Source organism: Epargyreus clarus, unplaced genomic scaffold, assembly GCF_041222505.1.
Source record: "Epargyreus clarus isolate Ecla_fem2 unplaced genomic scaffold, WU_Ecla_fem_2.2 ptg000007l, whole genome shotgun sequence".
Taxonomy (NCBI): Eukaryota; Metazoa; Arthropoda; class Insecta; order Lepidoptera; family Hesperiidae; genus Epargyreus; species Epargyreus clarus.
In genome coordinates this window covers 14,323,128-14,347,146 of record NW_027332215.1, presented here as the reverse complement: position 1 = coordinate 14,347,146, position 24,019 = coordinate 14,323,128, and the positions used below count along the sequence as shown (strand labels likewise).

The 24,019-nt window shown below is 33.2% G+C and overlaps 5 non-coding genes across 5 annotated transcripts; all 5 read left to right on the top strand.

The window, feature by feature from the left end:
• The first annotated feature begins 1,581 nt into the window (after window positions 1-1,581).
• Window positions 1,582-1,654, top strand: TRNAV-UAC (transfer RNA valine (anticodon UAC)). The gene has a single exon. It is a non-coding gene; the product is annotated as a tRNA-Val (tRNA).
• A 3,110-nt stretch (window positions 1,655-4,764) lies between these two features.
• On the top strand, window positions 4,765-4,836 carry TRNAN-GUU (transfer RNA asparagine (anticodon GUU)). Its single transcript has one exon. It is a non-coding gene; the product is annotated as a tRNA-Asn (tRNA).
• A 3,068-nt stretch (window positions 4,837-7,904) lies between these two features.
• TRNAV-UAC (transfer RNA valine (anticodon UAC)) lies at window positions 7,905-7,977 on the top strand. Its single transcript has one exon. It is a non-coding gene; the product is annotated as a tRNA-Val (tRNA).
• A 543-nt stretch (window positions 7,978-8,520) lies between these two features.
• On the top strand, window positions 8,521-8,593 carry TRNAV-UAC (transfer RNA valine (anticodon UAC)). Its single transcript has one exon. It is a non-coding gene; the product is annotated as a tRNA-Val (tRNA).
• Window positions 8,594-15,618: 7,025 nt separating this feature from the next.
• TRNAV-UAC (transfer RNA valine (anticodon UAC)) lies at window positions 15,619-15,691 on the top strand. The gene has a single exon. It is a non-coding gene; the product is annotated as a tRNA-Val (tRNA).
• The last annotated feature ends 8,328 nt before the right edge of the window (window positions 15,692-24,019 follow it).

Here is a 24,019-nt window from a genome sequence, read left to right as displayed (position 1 = left end):
GTAGAGTAAATGCAATGGATCTACTACGAATCTATGTCGTAGCAATGCTACCAATATAGCTACGAAGTGCGTTTCATAGCTTCGCCGTACCAGGGGATAAGGAGTACTTGAGGTATTACTATGGACGATTATCTACTGATCTCTAATCTCTCAAACTAGGTGATGTAAAAATATGTTTTAATGAACGCCCCGTTAATTATCAGACTACGCGGCAAGTTGTATATTAATAATATTGAGTGATCAACAACTTTTCGGTCCTTGTATGTCATAATGTCATTTAATTTTTTAATTTATTACTTTTGAATGACAATAGATTCTGACAATTGAAGAATTGAATACACGTAGTTTTTATAAATGTTTTGAGGTATTTGCAGTAGCAAAAAGCAAACTGCATCTTGAGTTGGTCAAAGTTCCCTTTGGAAATCAAACTTTAATGCGCAGATGCAAAAGTATTGATCCGAATTCCAAATACCGTTACTAGGATCACAGGATAAGAAGAAGTTGAGTTAAACCCACTCGTTGCTTATTCGATGCAGTTTGCAATAACGGGAGAGTAAAAAAAATACAATCTACACATTACATAAACAAAAAAAAATTAACAAAAAAATACAACCGACTTCTATGTCACTACAAAGTTAATAATAATTGAAATGAATGTTGGTTTAGTACATATTTCTGAAGTCGGCGTTCATATTACACACGCTGTTTACATCGTTATCCAACGAAATATATTGAGCGCCCACTTTAAATAAGGATAAAAAGGCGTTTATTATGCAGAAAAAAGCGTGTTAAAAAAAGTAATCATTTTAAAAGAAAAGCATAAACCATTGGCATAACATCATTGCTATCAGTATATGGTATGAATCCATCACCAATTCCAATCGCCATGAATATTATACACTAGTAGTTCCCGCGATTTCATCCGTGTCTAAGAAATGTAACATGACGTACCTACTTACATGTAACTAAATTATACTATACTGCACATATGAACAGCAATACATATCTTCAGTCATCATTTAAAATCTTGAACAAAACTACTCGTCAGTCACTCACAATATCACGTTCTGTCTCATAAGCCGAAAATGAGATGACATATATTAGCCTCCATTGTCTTTCTATCACAGGTCTCTATCACTGGAACCGTTATTTATTTCATTAAGTTCACCGACGGTTGTAACATTATACATATTTTTAAATTAAATCTAGTTACAATGCAAGCAATAAATATACGACCACTTAGAGGTAAACATCACATGCAATACAGATGTAAACGTGGTAATGAAAATAGAATAACAAACTTTATAAACCAAAAAATAAAACAACACAAAAAAGAGAATGTTATAGACATACTCTTGATTTTTTTTAACGGTTTTTTACATACTATCTATAACGCATGCCATTATAATATTTATAACAACAAACAGTAATATCAAAAAGCTTGAAAATAAATGGGAGGTTGGCAAACTAGAAACATAGAAAACATAGAAGAAATGTCTTAAGGGCTACCTTGCACAGTATCGCGCATGCGCTGTAGCTAATGATCACAGCCAATAGGAGTTTTCGAATTTTAAAGCAACAGCCTCCATAGCTCAGGGGATAGAGCAATGGTCTTACAAACCATGGGTCGGGAGTTCGATTCTCTCTGGAGGCGTTTGAGAGTCATGCGCCACTTCTTTTTTTGCTGTTTTTTCACTTTTCTCTTTTTATAATGTATTATAATGTACTATAAACAAAATATCATACATAATATAATGTATTATATATACGTTTTATGTTAAATTGTATGTAAAAAGAACAAACAAATAATTTGTGTCATCGATTTTATATTAAATTATTTAATAAATATAAATAAAATTATAAATACTTCATCATCAATCCATTATTGTCCCACTGCTGGGCACGGGTCTCCTCTCAGAATGAAAAGGATTAGGCCTTAGTCCACCGCGCTGGCCAAGTGCGAATTGGTAAACTTCACATACCTTTGAAAAAACTATTTTTTTTAAGAATTCTCAGGTATGCAGGTTTCCTCACGATGTTTTCCTTCACCGTTAAAGCAAGTGATACTTAACTTCTAATACGTGCATAACTTTGAAAAATCAGAGGTGCGTGCCTGGGATTTGAACCTCGGACCTCTCGATCAAGAGGCCGCGTTGCTTAACCACTAGGCTACTACTGGTTACTTACTGCTTCTACTATAAATACTTAATAAATAATTAAATGACATTAACCAGTTTCAATAAATAATTCTGACCATGATTCCTGACGATCCTAATGAGGTGAATGGGATAAAATTATTAAAATCGTGTATTGTCATCGGTTATTCATAAGTGTTCGAAATTTTAAATTATTCGGACCGATCGAAGTGGGTAAAATTATTATCCTATTTTATCCTCGTAGTACTCATTTACGCTATATAAAGAACCTATGTGTAAAATTCCAGCACGCTAAAGTTAAGCGGTTTCCCTTTACGTTGATGTCTGGCACAGCAACTTACTCATTTATTCAGACAGTCATCTCGATGTGTTATATATATATATATATATATATATATATATATATATATATGTATATATTATGTAATGTATGTGTAATCTCCTTTTAATTTCCTTTATTTTGATACCCTACTCGATACGTTTGGTTAACTCTTTTTTAAAACGTGAAGTATCACAACGTAGTAATGTCGGAAATAAAAATACCATTTACGCTTTAAAGAATAATTAACTTCAGTAGTTCAAAGTTCCAGTCATTATTTTACCTCGTTAAGGGTAGAATTTAATTATTTTTATCCAACAAGCCAGATACAAAATTTCATAGGGTTTGCCTCAAAATTGACGGTAGTTCAAATTAACTTTTAACGCTTATTTTATCCTCTACGGGGTTGATTTCAGAAGGGGATAAATAGGTGTGTCCTTGTTCCTATCCAGAAAGCCAAATACTAAATTTTATAGTAGTTGCTTCAAAATTAACGGATTTAAAAAACCTGTTAGCCCCTATTTTACCCTCTTTAGTAGAATTTTCTAAAGGCTTTTCTTAGTACTTATATACGCTATATAGTGACACCATGTGCAAAATTTCAGAACTCTAAATAGAGCGGTTTTGGTTTAGTCAGTCAGTCAGTCACCTCGCTATTTTATATATATGTTACAGTCAAAGTGATCAAAGAGCTATTATTCATAATGACTGGTTATAATGTATTATAACTAATTTTTCCAGACAATGTGATAAATTTATTACTTAACCCGGCTGCTATATATAATAGCATGTTAGACTTAGTCAAAGTAATAAATATGTTATTGTAAAAGTCCGAATTACGGTAAATCTTAAGATTAACTGAAATTATTAATGATTAATCATGTTGTATCAACGTCATCTTGGTTGTTATATTACACTAACTACGAATCATATAGTTTAGGTCCGAATTATCGTGAATCGTGAACCGTTCCGGATTGGTCCAAGTCATGTAAAGTCAGTATGTACTCAAAATATAAATAAGCGATCAGAGATAATAGTAAGGCATGTATTTTATTACTCCACCCCATAGCTGATATACGTATATTGTGTACGTGGTACGTTGTGGTTCATTATAAAATTACAAAAAATATAATTTATGCTTAAGGAAAGTTAAAATAGAAACTTCTAATGTTTACCTATACTTGTTTTATTACTTTATCCAATTCTTTGAAAATATTATATATAATGGCTGGTTAAAGTGATTAATTCCGTGTTATTTATCACTTTGACCAAATTGAGTATATATTATACAAAATAGATATTAGATATTATGTATAATATCAGAATTTATCACTTTGGCTGTAACATATATACAAATATGTTTTTATGATCTCCGTTTAATTTGCTTTCATTTGATACCCTACTCGATAGGTACGGTTAACTTTTTTTTAAATATGTTAGTATTTTGCGCTAAAAATCAGCCATTTAGATATTTTTTTCTAACACCTATCTAAAGACAATCGGGTCATTGAGACGAATATAATGACACCTTAACTGTCGATATTAATGCAACCGTTTGTTAGATCCGACCAAATAAAAAAGACAAACATATAAGATACGCGCGAAAAACAAGTCGGGTAAAACAGACCCCATAAATTCGAATTTTTACTTCGGAATTTGGTGCCGATTTTCGAATCCCTCAGAAAAGATGGATCTGGACCATGAGATCATGGAGTACTTGTACACACATCCATCCATTCACTTATTTATTATTTTGATATTTAGGAAGTACATGGTATGTTGGCTGAAGTAGTGTTGTTTCATTAAGTCCATACCTCCAATTAATCTGATTTTTCCTATAGACATGTATTTTCAAATGCTTTTTACAAAATATTCCAAGCAATCCAAAAATTTCATTTGCAAGTTCAGATTTAAATACTTTAAATTAATTTTTTGACAAAAACTAAGCCAGCGACAAATTTTACAAATTAGCGACTAAAAATTTTTTTTCCGCATGTGATGATACGAGTATGTTTTAGTAAAAATTTGTAATTTAACTAGTAAGACAGATCTTCATAACACCCATATAGACTTAACACTGCCAGACCAGCACCTGCACCACTGAGCCAGAATATATTATTATTTTAACTTATAAAATTTCTCATCTTAATAAATTCTGCGGACGAAGCTCATAGGTTATTGCTAGCGCTATATATTTTGTGGTTCCACAGGTAAACACACATAATCACAATATTTATCAGACAGTTAATAGTGTGTTACCTATAGGATTTTTTAGCCCTTAACAAGCAAGCTCCCGTGGCGCAATGGTAGCGCGCTCAACTGTTAGTCTGAGAGGCGGTGGTTCGATCCCACCCGGGAGCGTTGCAGAATTCTTTTTTTTTACATTTTTTCACATATTTCGTTTCTCAATTTGTTCTTCGTAATTTTTATATTTATATTGTCTTTGATTTTTTCTTCCGTTTTTATTTTTGAAATTTTTACCTATTTTATTATTTATTTCATTTTGGTCGTCAAATAATTTTGTATATAACAATAAAATATTTTACCGTCAATGCCAATTGGTACGAGTAGAAAAAATATTTTAACAAAAAATTGTAGAACATTGACTTCACACGACTTTCTACACGACGATAAAATGTTGACCGATGTCCATTAAGCAATGTAGAGCATTAAAACGAAAGCTGTGAATAAAATGTAAACAATTTTTTTGAATATTGGACGATCGTAATAGGAAATAAACTTGCACTTTTACAGAGCGAACGCTTTACATCTTTATGATTTAGTTCTCGTTTGTGCTGAAATGCTACATTACTTCTTTGGGCTCTAAACAGTGGGTCCCACGCTGTGCACTAGTGGGAAACGGAATATAACCGACAGAGAAATTATAAGCAAAAAACATAATTGCGGGGACAGTTTCTAAATGTTAACAATTGCTTTCGTTGCAAAGATTGTTGGCTCAATCGTATAGCGGTTTCGCTTATACGTCGCTTTTCCATAGTTACAATTTAATTAAAGTTATCACAAAAATGTTACATTGTTCTAAGGCTCCTATACCCTATGTATAAGGGTCAAAATGCAAAATTACAAAACAAGGTCCGAATGTTTAAATTTGGTAAATTTTAACCGAGGTTTAGAAAACAAAATAGTTCTAGCCTAGCGGATGAAAGTCGTTTTCTCGATCAAGTGGTTCGAGGTTTGAAGCCTCTGATTTGTCAAAGTCATATGACTTTTTTATTTTAGAAATGAATGATCACTTGCTTTAATGGTGAAGGATACCATCGTGAGGAAACCTGCATACCTGAGTAATCTTAAAAAAAATGTTTCCTAATGTATGTGATGTCTACCAACTTGGCCAGCGCGGTGGCTATGGCCTAATCCTTCTCATTCTGAGAGAAGACCCGTGCTCAGCATTGGGGCAGAAATGGGATGATGATGATGATGATGATGAAAAGTTCTTAAAAGCTGCTGTCGGCCACAGTTGCGTTAACAAGGAACCTCTGAGGACTAACTTAGAAAGCCTTGCATAGATGGCTGTCTTCCTTAGCAAACCTTTCAAGCCAGAATATAGCAACGCTTTACACTGTTGTTATAGGGCAGAAGTAGGTGTTGCGTTGGTGCCTTCGGAGTCGAATCAATGACTCCGAGTAATAATTTTCGTAGATTTCCGACGACAAAAGATGTTATGGACGACCTGGAGTTTGTCCAGAATAGTGGGATTCGCGTGGGCGAAGACTGGGGAGGCGTAGGTTATCACCTACACTAGGTTACACCTTGACGACGTCGAAGAAGACTGCTTATTTCTTATTACGTCTTGGATGAAACCCCCTTGTGATGTACTCGACAATGCGGTGGACTTGTTGTGCTGACTTGGGACCCGAGTGCTGGCGGCGAAAGCCGAACTGGTGAGGCATGATAATTAGACCATCTGTTGTCAAAATACACGCACTCGCGCGCGCGTATTTTGTTTTAAATGTCGCGTAACTCTATTTTGTTTTATTTTACTAAACAACGAAAATACCGAATATCCCGGTTTTTGTGAAATTAAAACCGGTATTAATAAGAACTAAATTTGGCCCGGTATCCCGGTATTTTCGAAATTCCGAATCCCGGTTTGCGACCCCTACTTAGCCACATTAAAATGTAGCTTGTTCTCGTGACTCCATTCAACCACTCGGTCTATATCACTCTGCAGTCCAGCTGAATCCGTTACGTCATCTATTTCGCGTACCAGTTTCAGTTCGTCAGCAAATAAGAGGCAAGTCGACTCATGGACCACCTCTGGCAAGTCATTTATCATAATGATAAATTGGAGGGACCCTAAGTTACTGCCTTAACTGACGCCTGACCTTGTCGGATACTGCTCCGAGAGACATCCGCCACAGTCGACATACTGATGTCTGTCTCGCGTGCAGTTGGCGAAAAAGCTTCAAGTATGTGGCATCATATAACTCGACAGGTGGATAATCGGCGACTATCTATTATTTCAAGCGCTGCAGAAATCATGCGATTAGATTAAACGATTAGGTACGTAAAAAGTATCTACTGCAGTAATTTTAAACATAAAAGGTATTACACAAAAGTCCGCGACAGCTTATACCTATCTCTTATGGATTACCCATAATAACTGTTTTTATTTTTTTAAAACATCACACTAATGTTTAGGTGGTTGTTATATATTGGCCTTAACCAACATTAGCCATTCGCCTTAAACATAATTATCAGGAAGACATCAGATTCCGCACCGCCGCCGTGCCGTGGGAACGCTGACTCCACACCTACGTTGCCACCACATAGTCCCGAACATGGGAATTGACTCTGGGTGCTAACATCGCCCCAAAAAGTCACTCATTTTAGGTTAATTAGTTGTAATTTAGTTTAGATTTAATTAAAAAATGTAAAATTCGGTTTTAATTAAATACATAATTATGTAATAAGTATTTCGGTCTTTCTGTCTCCTGGCTGCTGCATCCCGACGCAAAACGCGTGGATAACGCCTGGTTTACACTCCGGGAGGCTCGGGTTCGATCCCCGGTGCGGGACTTCACCGATCTCTATTTTTTTCTATATATATATATATATATATATATATATATATGTATATATATATAGTGATTTAATTCAACAGCCTCTATAGCTTAGAGGATAGAGCAATGGTCTAACAAGCCATGGGTCGGGAGTTCGATTCACTCTGGAGGCATTTATCCTGTATGATTTTGATTTTGTTTTCCGTTTTTATGTGTTTTTCACATAGAAGAGATGGTTTTTCACTTTTATCTTTTTATAACGTGATACAATGTTTTTCTCATTTTATAATCAGATACAATCTCGCGTAATAGAAAAAATGTCCTAAGGGCTACCCTGCACAGTATCGCGCATGCGCTGTAGCTAATGATCACAGCCAATACGATTTTTCGAAATTTAAAGGAACAGCCTCCATAGCTCAGGGGATAGAGCAATGGTCTTACAAACCATGGGTCGGGAGTTCGATTCTCTCTGGAGGCATTGATGACGTAAATTGTTTTTTTTAGTGTTTTTTGTCTTTTCTCTTTTTATAATGTATTATAATGTACTATAAACAAAATATTACGTTTTATGTTAAATTGTGTGTAAAAAGAACAAACAAACAATTTGTCAAATTAAATTAAATTATATATATATATATATATATATATATATATATATATATATATATATATATATATATATATATATGTATATATATATAGAGATTTAATTCAACAGCCTCTATAGCTCAGAGGATAGAGCAATGGTCTAACAAGCCATGGGTCGGGAGTTCGATTCACTCTGGAGGCATTTATCCTGTATGATTTTGATTTTGTTTTCCGTTTTTATGTGTTTTTCACATAGAAGAGATGGTTTTTCACTTTTATCTTTTTATAACGTGATACAATGTTTTTCTCATTTTATAATCAGATACAATCTCGCGTAATAGAAAAATGTCCTAAGGGCTACCCTGCACAGTATCGCGCATGCGCTGTAGCTAATGATCACAGCCAATACGATTTTTCGAAATTTAAAGGAACAGCCTCCATAGCTCAGGGGATAGAGCAATGGTCTTACAAACCATGGGTCGGGAGTTCGATTCTCTCTGGAGGCATTGATGACGTAAATTGTTTTTTTTAGTGTTTTTTGTCTTTTCTCTTTTTATAATGTATTATAATGTACTATAAACAAAATATTACGTTTTATGTTAAATTGTGTGTAAAAAGAACAAACAAACAATTTGTCAAATTAAATTAAATTATTTAATAAATAATATTATAAATACTTAATAAATAATTAAGTGACATTAACCAGTTTCAACAACCTAACCAATCGTATGTAGGCAATATAAAATCATACTCGTATCACATCCGAAAAATAAAACAATATCTCTGTCGTTAAATTGTGTATTTGCCGCTGTCTTACTTCTTATCGTAAAATAAAGTATTTAAATTTGACCTTTTAAATAAAATTTTGTGTATAGATTGCTCAGCACATTTCTAATAAGAAGGCAAAATACGAAAATTAAGATGAATCAGATATATGGACTTTTTGAAACTACACCCCTTCAGCCAATATGCTATGCTACTAACTCTATCCTGTCCTAAATACTATTAATGGTAAAGTTTGTGAGGATGGATTGATGTATACACCTTATAAGTGCATGAGAATAACATGTAGACTTTTTTTTATTATATAGCAGTAGCAGACGAGCATGCAGTCCACCTGATGGTAAGTGGCTACTGCCACCCATGGACATCTGTAATCAACCCCAGATAGGATTAGATATTCCTACCTAAGGTTTGACACAGATGCGCTGCTACACCTCAGGACTAAGCTGGAACTCCTCGGAAAAGTATGTCTCTCATACCACACCCTTTAATCCAGAACACAGCAGTGCTTAACACAGCTGTTATTAGGCAGAAATAGGTGTGGCAAGGGTGCCGCCGGAGTCAAACCACAAAGAGTTCTAAGACCTTCAAAAACTCTATCTGAAGCCACTTACATAGTTGCATCCAAATGTTTCCGCAGAACGCAAGAACTACATCACGCTAGGAACAGGTGTGGCGGTGGTGCTCCTCGCATTGTAGTGTTTGTTACACCTTTACCTAACATTAATAGACTTTCAGCACTTTTTCGTAAATCATCGAAATATGGCGAATGGGGAAGGAAAATAGTTTTAGTTTTAGTCAGTTTAGTTAGAAAAAATTAAACATATGCTTAATGTTTTTACGTTCCGTTTGTTAAGCGAGTTACAACCTATACCTAATGAAAACCTTGCAATCGCGTCGAAAATTGTTTCAGCTACAAAATAAATCTAGTAAACAGGTACCTACATTCACAGTTATATTACTTACATCTTAAGTTATGCCTAACTTTTACATAACAGACTATTAGCCAAACCACTGCAGGTTTCAAATTTGAACTCTAAACTATTTTCGTAACGTATTCATGATTTTAACATAAATGCAAACTTGCAAATTCGCATTACACTGTAATTTGTTATTCACCGCACATCACAACGTTCAATTTCTAATATCATTTTTATTTACATATTTATTACGTAACAGAATTGAGGTAAATATAAAAAAATACATAAATAAAACATCTTCTAGAGATGTATTTGTGTACAACTAATTATATCTTTAGATTATTGCTTTAAAATATTGCTATTTGTATATGCGGTAGGTAATGTGTACCTATAATTTTTCATATTCATTGTGTTTTGTAAGTTAAATCTCTAAAAATACTTAGTAACAAATTATTAATAAGTTAAGATTTCTAGTGCTTAACACTCCTATTATTAGGTAGAAATAGTGTGGTGGTGTGGCAGGCTTGAGCAACAAGGGCTTCTATTTACCTTCTATATAATATAATGTAAAGTGTCTTCTCGCCTTGCAGAAAGCCGTCAACGTAACAACGCGGTACGAGCTGCCCGTGAGCAAGCAAGACATGGAGCAGGTGGACAACCTGCAGTACAGCTGGCAGCAGCTGCAGGCCACCGCGCTCGCGTCGCACGTGCAGCTGCTGACCATGCAGCAGCAGTTCGAGGACGACCTCGAGAGCAACCTCGACCGGTCCAAGGAGGTTAACACGGAGTACTGTCATGAGTACAGGCGCGCGGGACCAGTGCAACCAGGGCTAAGTCCCCGGGAAGCGTCTGATCGGTTCATAGATTGACAGATGGCGCTACAATTTGCGAAATAATATTTAACTACTACATTCCTATATTATTATTCCAAAATAAATGTACTTGCAATTCTAGTTTTTTGACATTTATTTCATAAAATGCTCTACATGAAGCACCCGGAGATTATTATTATATATTTTGATGTTTTTCGACTTAATTGATATTTTTAGTTAATTCATACACAATATAGGTAATTTAATTATTCGGCAAATAACTTGTTTACTTATTAAAAAATCCTTTATTTTGGAGAGAAAACGTATTTTTTATACATATAGATAATAAAGTATCTATTGAAATATTTTTGAACATAAAAGGTATTACACAAAAGTCCAAAAGTAAAAAAAAAATATCTCAAAGGTATGTGAAGTCTACCAATACGCACTTGGCCAGCGCGGTGAACTATGGCCTAATCCTTCTCATTATGAGAGGAGACCCGTGCCCAGCAGTGGGACATTAATGGGTTGTTGATGACACAAAAGTCCGCGACAGCATATACCTATCTTTTATGGATAACCCATAATAACTGTTATTACGTTTTAAAAATATGACATGAATGTTTAGGTGGTTATGATAGCTAAGCAAATCATTACGTGAGTAACACCTAGACAAACGAACCAATAAAAATTGTGAGATATATCAATGTTTTTTTTTTAATTATAAAACGATGCATTTGTACATATTATTCATAATAATATGTATTATTTTGTCCCGTATGGTCCAGTGGCTGGGATAATCGGTTTTCACTCCAGGAGAGCCGGGTTCGATTCTCGGTACGAGAAGTAATGTTGCCACAATAGACATTTTTTTCCTATGGGTTTGTTGTATTTGATTTAATTCGTAGTGCATACTATTTATTTTCATTTATAAGCCGGTCTTAATATACATAAAATAAGTGGGAGATTTGTATTAGTTCCCGGAGATATGAAATGTAGTGGATGTCTTAGATATTACAGTACGATAAACAAAACATATTACAAATGTATGTAAAGTTTAGGTATAAGTGATGACAACATAAATATGAATATAAATTTTCGCTTTATACAGAAATCAGTTCAGTGGAAGGAAGGGTAATTTTTATTTGATATTTGATGCAGCAACGTAAGTTTAAACCACTAATGAAATATAAAAAATATGCTTCATCGTATTCCCCGCTATCTGTCGTGAGGACATGGAACTCCTAGCGACGTGTACGAAGGTCTAGCTCTGCATGAACAATACTCCACCACCACCAGACAGATGGCGCTACAATTTGCGAAATAATATTTAATGGTTGAATTGCTTTATTGTAATTGCAATATAAATGTATTTGCAGTTCTATATTTATTTACATTTTTTACATAAAATAATGTACATTAGGCATCAGACAATTATTATTGTTTATTTCAATGTGTTTCGACTTAATTGATTTTTAGTCAATTCGTAGTTCAGACACAATATAGGTAATTTAATAATCAGGCAAATACCTTTAGAAAAATCCTTTATTTACGAGTGAAAACATGAATTTTAATACATCCCCGTATGTATGAGACGCTACACGTCGGGAAGATCCAATAATATCTTAACAAATTAATTTAATGATAATAATTTGCAAGCATTACAAGTTATATTAATAACAACAAAACATATATATATATCTATATATATATATAGATATATATAGATATATAGAGAAAAAAAAATGATATCGGTAAAGTCCCGCACCGGGGATCGAACCCGAGCCTCCCGGAGTGTTAACCAGGTATCCTAGCCACTAGACCATACGGGATATGACTGAAAGTATGTAAAGATGGGACATATTATTCATGTTAACCCTTTAACGCACACCCTCACTGTTTTTGGAAATTTTAATAATCTATGATACTAATATGTTCTATGCCATAGAATTAAATGGTTATAGTAAAAGTTTTTGAAATTAATTATTTTTCGAGAAAACCAAAAAAAAAACATGTGGCCATCATACTGGCCACTGAGCGCTCGTATGACTTACTATCGATACAAAATCACTGGCCAGTAAACTGCAAACCGACGAAATATACTTTATTTTGTTAATAAAAGTTTCCAACTAGTATTTAGTAAAAGAACGTATACCTACTTAACATAGAACAATTGAAAAAGAAAGGTATCAAATATCGGCTAATTAATTTCAACCTTGAATGAAGATCAACTTCATTATTTATTATAACTTGTAAATTTTTGGATCTCAAAAATTTGTATTACTGCCTTTTACGGGTCTTTATTCACTAATTTTCCCAGTGATCTGCGCGACCGAGACCACTTTTTTAACTTGCTTACAACTTGGGTCATAGGGGCAGTGGGGGTGGGGTGTATGTTAAGATAAGGGGTTATGGTAGACACAAAATCTCCTGTTTTAGTTAGGATGAAGTTGGCATTGTATAATGTAATTTTTGACTTTGACTACGTGTGGTTAGGATGATGATATTGCAAGTAACGCTTCAGTCAAAACAATGAGCAGCATTGGGAATCTCCACCAAAGTTTGACCATCCTCAGTCCCCATAAGATCATTCCATTGGTCCTCGTTTATTAAGTCTAACTTCCAATAAGTGTAATTTTGTCGAAAATAATGAATTATATATAAATCTAAAACTTCACTACATCCATATTTACAAAAATGAAATGAAAAAATCAAAATATATGTACATAACAGATTATAACTACCAAACAAGATTGTCTGCGGTAAATTAATTATTAACTTAGGCAAATTGATTATATACTTTTTTAATAGTTATATATAATAAATTTAGTGAATATAGTCAATTATAGTAAATTTCAGATTAATTGGTACATTTATAATCAAGTAGGTACATCGTTACTTATCGTCATATATTTTTTAAATGATGGTAGTAAAAATATGACCCTTAAAAATATTAACTTGTTTCGGTAAGTAGAGTAAATGCAATGGATCTACTACGAATCTCTGTCGTAGCAATGCTACGAATATAGCTACGAAGTGCGTTTCATAGCTTCGCAGTACCAGGGGATAAGGAGTACTTGAGGTATTACTATGGACGATTATCTACTGATCTCTAATCTCTCAAACTAGGTGATGTAAAAATATGTTTTAATGAACGCCCCGTTAATTATCACACTACGCGGCAAGTTGTACATTAATAATATTGAGTGATCAACAACTTTTCGGTCCTTGTATGTCATAATGTCATTTAATTTTTTAATTTATTACTTTTTAATGACAATAGATTCTAACAATTGAAGAATTGAATACACGTAGTTTTTATAAATGTTTTGAGGTATTTGCAGTAGCAAAAAGCAAACTGCATCTTGAGTTGGTCAAAGTTCCCTTTGGAAATCAAACTTTAATGCGCAGATGCAAAAGTATTGATCCGAATTCCAAATACCGTTACTAGGATCACAGGATAAGAAGAAGTTGAGTTAAACCCACTCGTTGCTTATTCGATGCAGTTTGCGATAACGGGAGTGTAAAAAAAAATACAATCTACACATTACATAAACAAAAAAAAATTAACAAAAAAATACAACCGACTTCTATGTCACTACAAAGTTAAAAATAATTGAAATGAATGTTGGTTTAGTACATATTTCTGAAGTCGGCGTTCATATTACACACGCTGTTTACATAGTTATCCAACGAAATATATTGAGCGCCCACTTTAAATAAGGATAAAAAGGCGTTTATTATGCAGAAAAAAGCGTGTTAAAAAAAGTAATCATTTTAAAAGAAAAGCATAAACCATTGGCATAACATCATTTCTATCAGTATATGGTATGAATCCATCACCAATTCCAATCGCCATGAATATTATACACTAGTAGTTCCCGCGATTTCATCCGTGTCTAAGAAATGGGTACTTGACAGTTATAACAATAAAATATGAAATATGTTGGATATGATAGCTTATAAGTAAACATAAATTATGCAGTATTTCGTTTATTTTTTAATATGTTCTAAGTATTTTAATTTTTAAAAAGAAATTTTCGATTATTTATCTGTGGATTTTAAATCCCAAAACGGCGACAGTGCTGCCTCAAATGTCATGTGACGTCACTACATCGAAACCTGTCGATCACATCGAAACCTGAAGTATGTGTAACGTCGAAGTTTATTTCTATATTTTCAATGTGTTGACGTCACGCTACGAAATGACACTTGACCGCCTGTTTTGGCGTAACGTTCCGTTTACCGTAATAAAAATATGTTTTTTATTAATAAATAGCCCTTTTTCGAAAAAATGATCAATGAAAGGCATATATAATACGTATATGAATTCATTAAAACAGTTTCCCAAAAAGTGTCAAGTAGCCAAATGTAACATGACGTACCTACTTACATGTAACGAAATTATACTATACTGCACATATGAACAGCAATACATATCTTCAGTCATCATTTAAAATCTTGAACAAAACTACTCGTCAGTCACTCACAATATCACGTTCTGTCTCATAAGCCGAAAATGAGATGACATATATTAGCCTCCATTGTCTTTCTATCACAGGTCTCTATCACTGGAACCGTTATTTATTTCATTAAGTTCACCAACGGTTGTAACATTATACATATTTTTAAATTAAATCTAGTTACAATGCAAGCAATAAATATACGACCACTTAGAGGTAAACATCACATGCAATACAGATGTAAACGTGGTAATGAAAATAGAATAACAAACTTTATAAACCAAAAAATAAAACAACACAAAAAAGAGAATGTTATAGACATACTCTTGATTTTTTTAAACGGTTTTTTTACATACTATCTATAACGCATGCCATTATAATATTTATAACAACAAACAGTAATATCAAAAAGCTTGAAAATAAATGGGAGGTTGGCAAACTGGAAACATAGAAAACATAGAAGAAATGTCTTAAGGGCTACCTTGCACAGTATCGCGCATGCGCTGTAGCTAATGATCACAGCCAATAGGAGTTTTCGAATGTTAAAGCAACAGCCTCCATAGCTCAGGGGATAGAGCAATGGTCTTACAAACCATGGGTCGGGAGTTCGATTCTCTCTGGAGGCGTTTGAAAGGCATGCGGCACTTTTTTTTTGCTGTTTTTTCACTTTTCTCTTTTTATAATGTACTATAAACAAAATATCATACATAATATAATGTATTATAAATACGTTTTATGTTAAATTGTATGTAAAAAGAACAAACAAATAATTTGTGTCATCGATTTTATATTAAATTATTTAATAAATATAAATAAAATTATAAATACTTCATCATCAATCCGTTATTGTCCCACTGCTGGGCACGGGTCTCCTCTCAGAATGAAAAGGATTAGGCCTTAGTCCACCGTGCTGGCCAAGTGCGAATTGGTAAACTTCACATACCTTTGAAAAAACTATTTTTTTTAAGAATTCTCAGGTATGCAGGTTTCCTCACGATGTTTTCCTTCACCGTTAAAGCAAGTGATACTTAACTTCTAATACGTGCATAACTTTGAAAAATCAGAGGTGCGTGCCTGGGATTTGAACCTCGGACCTCTCGATCAAGAGGCCGCGTTTCTTAACCACTAGGCTACTACTGGTTACTTACTGCTTATACTATAAATACTTAATAAATAATTAAGTGACATTAACCAGTTTCAATAAATAATTATAGTTGAAAAACTAAAAATCCTGACGATGATTCCTGACGATCCTAATGAGGTGAATGGGATAAAATTATTAAAATCGTGTATTGTCATCGGTTATTCATAAGTGTTCGAAATTTTAAATTATTCGGACTGATCGAAGTGGGTAAAATTATGCTATATAAAGAACCTATATGTAAAATTCCAGCACGCTAAAGTTCAGCGGTTTCCCTTTACGTTGATGTCTGGCACAGCAACTTACTCATTTATTCAGACAGTCATCTCGATGTGTTATATATATATATATATGTATATATATGTATATATATATATATATATATATATATATATATATATATATATATATATATATATATATATATATATATATATATATATATGTATATATTATGTGATGTATGTGTAATCTCCTTTTAATTTCCTTTATTTTGATACCCTACTCGATAGGTTTGGTTAACTCTTTTTTAAAACGTGAAGTATCACGACATAGTAATGTCGGAAATAAAAATACCATTTACGCTTTAAAGAATAATTAACTTCAGTAGTTCAAAGTTCCAGTCATTATTTTACCTCGTTAAGGGTAGAATTTAATTATTTTTATCCAACAAGCCAGATACAAAATTTCATAGTGTTTGCCTCAAAATTGACGGTAGTTCAAATTAACCTTTAACGCTTATTTTACCCTCTACGGGGTTGATTTCAGAAGGGGATAAATAGGTGTGTCCTTGTTCCTATCTAGGAAGCCAAATACTAAATTTTATAGTAGGATATTATATAAGAATACATATGCATAAATACCCAAATGAGATACGAATTCACAAAATAATTTGACGTAAACAAACCTTAATGTATTATGAGTAAATACATTATTAAAATATGATCTACTTTACATTACTTTTTAAATTATGGTTTAATGAACACTATAATTATATTCCATTAAGCCTAATATAATTTATCTCTAAATTAATAGGTATATAATTTTCAATAAATGACTTATAAATGTACAATCAACAAACACGTATAATGTATAAATCTTATTTATATAAATATTACGAACTTTTAATCAATAAATTTAAAAGTTCAATAAGTAAAAAAAAAAGCAAAACAAATCCGGCATAATGGAACAATAAAAAATAAACAAAGCTGCGTACAACAATAGACAACGATAAAAAAATCCAAATTCAAACTCACCGTGCGCGGGCTTTCAATTTGACATAAATTTACACTTTTAATTGCGCGTATTTGAATGCTACGCGGTAAATTAGCGAGCGCAACACCGGTTGCTATGGTCAACACGGGACGCGAGTGCGGAGTGGCTGGGACAGGCGCCCCCGGCCGTCAGGCATGCGTTTTACGACTTTATTAACCAATGAATAGGAGTTTGAGAGGTTTCCGGATCATTTGTGTTTGGAATTAGTTTTCTTTAATAAGCTCGTGTTGGTCTCGGTTTTATTAGTACGCAACGAAGTATATTTTTTACAATTATATTATATCGTATTATATTCAAATTATAAAAAAACTAAGCAGATGATAATAATGTAAGTTATGCAATTTCCAACCGTATGGGAATTTAGTTCTTTGTATTTTTTTATTATTAGCGCTTTGTATTAAAATAGCATAGGTATTGTATTTGTTTAAGGATTCTGTAGGATTCTGTCGGAAATTCATTATATTTCATACTAAATAATATAACTTTGTATTTAATTAACTAAATATGGCGATTCACACACAACATTCGTTTAAGTCTCATTTAAGTATTAGTTATAAAAAACACGTACGTTTAAGTCTCATTAAAGAATTATAAAAGAACTCTACACCATCCAAAATTTAATTTTTTTTTAAATCTTATTAAAAGATGAAGATAGTAACGGTGTCATTTGGATCTTATAATTTTTGTCATAAAGTTTGTATGTAAAATCGTATTAAATCTTCTATAAAACAATGCTTTCCCGTTTTCTTATATTTTATTGGCCTGGGTAAATCCGTATTCAAAAATTTACCGGATAAATACGTATTATTTGCGAGAATATAGACTGGAATTTGTAAAGTTGTAGTAAAAAACATAGATAAGTATAGATATCTCACCGCCTTGTAATTGAAGGAAGCCATTAAATGGCTTAAACGGCTGGCATCAGCCATATAATGGCTGTCATGGTGAAATTTACGCGGAACAATGCCGACATGTTCAGTCAAGTGCTGCAAAAACACGAAATCGAAGAAAAAGTGCGGAGTATCGTTTCATTCGGAAATGCTCTAAAAACTATTTTTCAAACACGAAAATAGTGACAATTTCTCTTGTTAAAACTGGTTACATTCTCTTATTAGGAGTGAGTAATCTTTAATAATCTATGATAAAAAAATAGGTCTTTATTTCAATTAAATTCTGAAAAACACATATGGATGGATGGATATTACGGTTCACGCTACAACGACGTTTGGAGATGTCTACAGCGTAGCTCGAACGACTACCAATGTTTCGTAGCGTCGTTCGTAGCAAAACCTTCCATAGTAATATCTTTCTTCTGTCCTTAATCATCATCATCATCATCACCAACCCATTGCTGTCTCACTACTGAGCACGGGTCTCGTCTCGGTATGAGGAAGACTAGGCCATAGTCCACCACGCTGCCCAAGTGCGTATTGGTAGACTTCACATACCTTTGAAAACTTTTTTTAAGATTTCTCAGGTATGCTGGCTTCCTCGTGATGTTTTCCTTCACCGTTTAAGAAAGTGATAATTAATTTGTAATACGCACACAACTTTCAAAAATCTGAGGTGCCTGAGATTTGAACCTCGGACCCCTCGATCGAGAGGACGAGTTTCTTAACCACTATGCTATCACTGCTTATCACTATCCTTAATAAAACCATTGAAATCTATTACATATTTATCAAAGAGCTTTAGGGGGTCCTTAAATCTTGAAAGTAGTTTTGAATAATAATAATTATAGTTCAAAAAACTAAAAAACACGCTTTTATGATAAAATGAACTAAAAAGTAGAAAATAATTTTCAATCTAAGAATCAATTAAGGAACAGTAAATAGTATAATTGTGGAAAAAGTGTGGGGTGCTTTTCGAACCTGATAAATGGAGCACCCCACACTTTTTCCACAATTATACTATTTACTGTTCCTTAATTGATTCTTAGATTGAAAATTATTTTCTACTTTTTAGTTGATTTTATCATAAAAGCGTGTTTTTTAGTTTTTTGAACTATAATTATTTATTAATTTTTAGTATTTCTCGTTATAGCGACCACCATTATTCATCGTTTGTAAAAAAATCAAGTGTCTATCTATTACGATTTAAGAGATAAAGCCCAACGACAGACGAACAGACCGCAGAGGGTTTCGTTTTAACCTTTGAGTACGGAATCCTAATAATCATTCTACAAGAGCGCATTATAGATATGTTTCAGAACATTTGAGTTATAGGGAAATAACATAATTATTTTCTAAACTAAAAATCACGATATAAAAGTTACGCCTATTGAAACTAAATAGCAATAATTATTTGCAATCTAAAGTTGCGATGGACTTTGCTGAAGGTGTTTGAAAAATCTCGCCTCGAAAATCTTTAATCCATAGGATGTTGATAAGGACAATGGTACAAAACTATTAATGTTTAAAATATTGAATTGTCATCGGTCCTCAATAAGTATGCCAAATTTCGAGTTAATCCGACGTTTTGAAGGGGGGTTAAAATCATGTTCAAAGATTCCGTTACATACTAACATACTAACATACTAACATACCAACATACCAACATACCAACATACCAACATACATACGTCTGAAGCTAATAAAAGCGTGTTAAAAATAATATGATTTTTATCAATTTTCTGGAAAAGACTGTAAAATAAATAACAGGCGATATTTCTTCATGACAAAGATAAGGAATCATTTATTTTTAGCCCAGTAAATAAAAAAATGTAACAACACATTAGACAGCGTCATTTGTTTTTGTATGTGCCATATAGTGCCGAGTAGTAATAATGATCTATAAAAAACATGACTGTGTATATTTGGATCAGAAAAGAATATGAAAGCTTATGGAATGTGTGTCAAAATTTATAATAACTTAAAGGATGACATTAAAAAGGAATCATCTTATATTTTCAAATCTAAATTAAGGACATATTTAAATAATATAAAATATAAATGACTTTCTATGTAACTGATTCTATTGACATTTTTTTTATTATTGTATTTTCTTTGACAACTATTTAATTTGCATGCTATCGTATTGTTAGCTGAATAAGACGACCTAAATTTTTGTAACACCTGATTATGTACCTATTCTATGCAAATAAATTATTCTATTCTATTCTAATATGTGTATTATTATTTTTTTCGTTCATTTCATCATAGAGATATTCATTTATGTGCATGTGCAGCTTGACGTTGTGCACTTACATTGATTCGTTCGTAACCTCTTTTTTAACTTTTAATTTTAATAGCATATTAGCAAGAACATTTTATTATGTGACGGGTACTCACGATATGAGTTTTTTATTGCCGATATTTCGACCCAGTTGCATGGATCGTGGTCACGGCGAAACTGCGGATATATTAGCAGAAAAGTTACATCACGCGAAATCAGCTGCACTTTTTTTTTCGAAATGAAGAATCATTAGATTATTACAAACACTCAACACATACGTAATTTATATATTATTATATTTTTTATCAATTTGTTTTATTGTAATTTAAGTCTGTCTTTACATATTTTTAACCGACTGCCAAGGAAGTGTTATGTTTTTCGCGCGTATCTTGTATGTTTGTCTTTCTTTATTTGGTCGGATCTAACAAATGGCTGGATGAATTTCGACAATTAAGGTATCATTATATTCGTCTCAATGACCCGAGTGTTCTTAGATAGGTGTTAGAAAGGAAAAATGTAAATTGAGGATTTTTGGCGCGAAATAATAACACATTATAAAAAAAGTTACCCAAAACTATCTAGTAGGATATCAAATGAAAGGAAATTAAACGGAGATTGTAAAAACATATTTGTATATATATATATACAGGGTGAATTTTTAAAACGGGCCTTCAGGGCCAAATCCGAAACTATAAGGATTAGCGAAAAATGCTGAAAGGAGTTACGAGGCCGATTTTGATAAAAACTAAAACTGCATCATTACTTTTTTTAAATAACTTTTTCCCTAGCCGGGAATCGAACGAGTTCATTTTGAAAAAAAAATGCACCCTCTATATTATCCCACTATCTGATAGTGTTGCTTATAAGGATCAAAATCTGGAAAGTAATGATAAATGACAAACTAAAAGAAAAGCTTCAATTTTAAGAAAATACATATTTTTTCATATTAATTTGGCAGTTAAGTTCCCGCCATTCATCAATTTAAACATTACTTTTAGAGTCAAATCCGAGTAATTACTAAAAAAAAGAGATATAGAAAATCATATTTAACGTTGAAACGAAGTAATAAACAACAAACAATAAGTATTTACTATTTAATCAGTTATCTATTTTCATTAAAATATCAATCCTAAAAACGGCGGTAACTTATTTGCCAAACTAATACTTTCTCATACTAAGCCGTATGTCATAGTCATAACATCGAATAATTAGTTGATTAACCAACAAATTCTTCAATGGTATGACTTATGTCTGTTTCTTAAGAATTATACATAAATCATTTGTTATGTATAATCATTAAGGATTAGTATGCCAATGTATGGAAAAATACGTATTTTCTTCAAAATTTTCTTTTTCCTTTAATTTGTCACATAACATTAATTCCCAGAATTTGATCCTTATAAGCGACACTATCAGATAATGGAATAATATAGAGGTGTCATTTTTTTCAAAATGAACTCGTTCGATTCCCGGCTAAGGAAAATTTTTTTTTAAAAAACTAATGATGCAGTTTTAGTTTTTATCAAAATCGGCCTCGTAACTCCTTTCAGCATTTTTCGCTAATCCTTATAGTTTCGGATTTGGCCCTGAAGGCCCGTTTTAAAAATTCACCCTGTATATAACAGCAAGGTGACTGACTGACTGACTAACTAAATGACTTTTTCATTTTTCAGAAATCAACGTACAACCAAAACCGTCCAACTCAGAGTTCTGAAATTTTGCACATAGATTCTCTATATAGCGTAAATAAGTACTAATAAAGGCCTTTTGGAAAGTCTACCCCTAAGAGGGTAAAATAGGGGATGATTGATTTTTTGAAATCCTTGAATTTTTAAGAAATTACTATAAAATTTAGTATTTGGCTTTCTAGATAGGAATAAGGACACAACTATTTATCCCCTTCCAAAAAATTAACCCCGTAGAGGGTACAATAAGGGTTATAAGTTCATTTGAACAACCGTCAATTTTGAAGCAAACACGATGAAATTTTGTGAAAAAAAGGAAAAATAAATAGGAAGTAAAAGAAGGTCATATGCCATCAACGCTCTCGGGTGGGATCGAACCACCTACTCTCGGCTTAAAAGCGAGCGCGCTAACCATTGTGCAACGAGAGCTCTGCTATTAGAGGGCGAAAAAGCCCTACAGGTAACACTCTGTTAACCAGATTTTATTTAAAATAGATAAATGCAATGTTATTACTTTTTCGAGGAGCCCAAATCATATTAGTTATATATTCGAAATCCACCCTTATTAGTCGTGTTGAGGAACTAAAGATTTAGGAATTAACATTATCAACCCATTATTGTCCCACCGCTGGGCACGGGCCTTCTCTCAGAATGAGAAGGATTGGGCCGTAGTCCACCGCGCTGGGAAAGTGCGTGTTGGTAGACTTCACATACCTTTGAAAACATTTTTTTAAGATTTCTCAGGTATGCACGTTTCCTCACGATATATTTCTTCACTGTTTTAGCAATGGTAATTAATTCGCACATAAATTTGAAAATCCCGTGGTGCGTACCTGGAATTTGAACCTCGGACCCCTCGATCAAGAGTCCGAGTTTCTTAACCACTAGGCTATCACTGCTCAAGAACTCTTATGTGGGGTTGATTCTGGATGTTTCCGTAGAGAGCGGTGTCGTTTTATATTATGGTTGGCGCTGTGTAAACGTAGCGTTTTTGCGAAGGGTTGATTTCATTGGTAATAGTTCGCAAGGATTTCACTAGAGTGTGTTGAATTCTATCCCTGTAGTTCCGGGACAAGAATAGGGCTACGGTATCCCCTGCCTGTCGTAAGAGGCGACTAAAAGGGGGCTTCTGGGGTCGTGGGTGGCAAGAGTGGGAGCTCGAACCGCCCAGCCAACGGCCCCGGGAAGGACGGCGGTATGTGTGGTAGCGTACCCTATGTCGCTCCCAAGGCATCGGATACCTTTTGAAGGTTTCCCGCTCGTCAACAAAAAAATAAAAAAGGGTGTGTTGAATTCAATAATTGTGAAATAAAAATTGTTACTTTAGTAAAAAAATAATTAAATAATGATGTAATAACATAAGTATTCCTTGCAATTGGGTGAAAAATAAGAAAACAACACATTTACAATTAATATTCTGACAAAAAAATTGAAATATAAAAATCAGTTACACTTATTAAAATATATTTATTTTTTTGGGAAAATTCTTTGAATACCTATGTAAGTACAAACAATAATAACGTTAATTAAACTTTCTGTGCACAATAAATTAAAATAAAACAAAAAACTTTATACGTCTTAAAACTTAATACAATTTTACGAAGATTTCCTACATTTCGAAAATTATAACTCGGCGTCATTGATTCGACTCCGAAGGCACCAACGCAACACCTATTTCA